This window comes from Mustela nigripes, unplaced genomic scaffold, assembly GCF_022355385.1.
Source record: "Mustela nigripes isolate SB6536 unplaced genomic scaffold, MUSNIG.SB6536 HiC_scaffold_5734, whole genome shotgun sequence".
NCBI lineage: Eukaryota > Metazoa > Chordata > Mammalia > Carnivora > Mustelidae > Mustela > Mustela nigripes.
The window spans coordinates 1-2,692 of NW_026745140.1; the positions used below are offsets into that span (position 1 = coordinate 1).

The window sequence follows — 2,692 nt, forward strand, 5'->3', positions numbered from 1 at the left end:
ATTCCTAAACTTTTCCAGCCCCATTTTCTTCTTCTGTAAAATGGGGAAACAATAGCATTTCTCAAGGTTTCTATAAGGATGAGATGATGGATGCTTTGGGCTCTGCCCAGTCCCTGACTTACAGGAGTGCCCTATATATGGTTACTGTTATTTCTTCTGATGCTACAATTGCTACACAGAGGTACCCATACTGGTCAGCCTTAATGTCTAATTTTTGCATGTGTGATATTCCTCTTTACACTTTCTATCTCTGAGTCTCTTCTTTACTTCTTCCCCCCGGTGTTTCTCCTTCTTTTCATGCAGTCCTTCTTCCCATGATATTCTTATTTTTTTTAAAGATTTTATTTATTTCTTGTCAGAAAGAGAGAGAGCAAAAGAGCGAGTGCACACATAAGCAGGGAGAGCAGTAGGTAGAGGGAGTAGCAGACTCCCCACCGAGCAGGAAGCCCAACGCGGGACTTGAACCCTGGAATCATAACCTGAGCCAAAGGCATACGCTTAACCAATTGAGCCACCCAGGTGTGCCCCATGATATTCTTATACATACTCAATTGACGTAAGACTGTGAGAACACCTTGCAGTCTACAAAACAACAACCATAGTTAGTATGCTATTTTACAGTTTACAGTAAACGATTGCATATTTATTACCTGATTTGGGTTAATATATGTGCCCCTTACTCTTTCAAATGGTGATCCCTAGGGTTCCAGGGTGCTGTGGTTTGGCTTCAGGGTTCTGTGGTTTGTCCCTCAGAGAGGGTGAGCAAGAACTGAATTGGATGGCTTCAGGCTTTCCACTGAACCTCTCCTAGCATAGTCCCACCTTCTTCTGATTTGTGCCTTTGCTAAAGCAGTTAGAAAAGCCTCTTACCTAGATAGTAAACCCCAAGAGAACAGGAGTGGTGCATTTTTTCTCTTAGGTACAATTTTCTTGGCCTAAATATAGTGGTGTGTAAATAGGTGCACAGGAAAACAAACAAATCAAACAAAAGCAAACACACAGTTTGAATGAGTCCAAAAACACCTTCCTTCAGTCATGATCTAACGTTTTCCAGGCAAGGATAAACTAATTCAACACATTACATTTAGGTTTGTGCTATACTGGCTGAATTGTGTGACCGTCAAATTCATATGCTGCCATCCTAACCCTCAGTATACAAATAATTACAATGCCATCTGGGCGAGTCAATGATAGAGGTATGAGCAAAGTTGCATGGAGGCATTAAGAGGCCCCTTCAGTGCAGGGTCAAGGGAAGCTTTAGGAAAGAGGTGAAGGATAGCTTCTGAGGGATGAGGAGAATATGCCAGAATGGGAAGACAGCTAACTATCCATCTGGAAAGAACAGCGTGTTCCATGTGACCTTCATATGACATTTGAGGGCTGCTGGCATGACATTGTGTAGGCGATGCTGACAGTTCTTTGTTGTTGGAGATTGAAAGACTATACTTTCAGGGATCATTTCTATAGTTCGTTACTAGAGAAGTTTCTCTGTTGTTGGAGATTGATAAGTTCTATATGCTCTTTGGATACTTTTGGGTATTGGTAGGATGTGAAGTAAGTTCAGTCTAGTTTGAGAAGGATTGTATGTTTAAGAATTCTTTCTCCCTTTCTTTCTTTCTATTTTTATTATTTATTTGAGAGAGAGAATGAGAGAGGAAGAGAGAGACAGAGTATGAGGAGGGGAGAAGCAGACTCCCTTTTGAGCAGAAGCCCGATGCTGGATTCAATCCTGGGACTCCATAATCATGACCTGAGCTGAAGACAGTCACTTAACAAGCTGAGCCACCCAGATGCCCCAAGAATTCTTTTTTTTTTTTTCAAATATTTTATTAATCTATGTAAAAGAGAGAGTGGGGGAGAGAACATGAGCAGGGGGGGGGACAGAGGGAGAAACAGACTCTCCACTGAGCATGACCTGAAAAATTCGGACTTTAACTAAAAGTAGTAGGAAATCAATTGTGAGGGGACACCTACTGTCCTGTTAGTAATAAACAAATTTGAGATCTCCAAAGTTGGCACTGGAAGAGATGTCTTGTGGGATAAAGGTACTAGGCCAATATTTCCTGAATCACTATCTCTGAATTTCACCTTGGGATTCCTTCTCTTCATTCCCTATGTCTATGACCTCTCTGGTCCTCAGCAATCCACATAAGCATATGGAGAAGACCTTTCCTTGCTTCTCTTAATCTGGGACACGTTATAATACTCAAAGCATTATTCTTGAGTAGGGAAGAACAGAGGCCAGTAATCCTAGAAACAACATGAAACACAAGCATAGTCCAACTTGTATAATACAGATTCCTGCTCCTAACAAAGTGATCTTTCAGGGCCTGGAGATTTGGACCTATTTTTATCCTAAGCCCCAACGTAGTTACTCCTGGGCTGACTTGGGGGAGTGCTTTGTTTTCTAAACATTAACTTGAACATGTATGTATGAGGATGGCCTCAGGACACTGCCCTTAGGATGTCTTGAGTCTTGTAGTGAATACACCTTAGTTCATTCATAACTCAGATATTTGGAATATTAATCATTCTGGCCAGAGCCTACTCCCTATACAGAGGAAGGTATCTTTAGTCTTATGGTTTCATCTGCATAGCTGTACCTTATTATAATGCCATTAATATAAGAATAGTATCTACTGAGATTAGCTTTGTTTCTCAGCAAGAGAGTTCTGTCACTAGGATTAAGGAA

The 2,692-nt window shown here is 41.1% G+C and overlaps 1 pseudogene; it reads left to right on the top strand.

Annotated features, from left to right (window-relative positions):
- The first annotated feature begins 1,436 nt into the window (after positions 1-1,436).
- Positions 1,437-1,510, top strand: LOC132009153 (small nucleolar RNA U3; annotated as a pseudogene).
- The last annotated feature ends 1,182 nt before the right edge of the window (positions 1,511-2,692 follow it).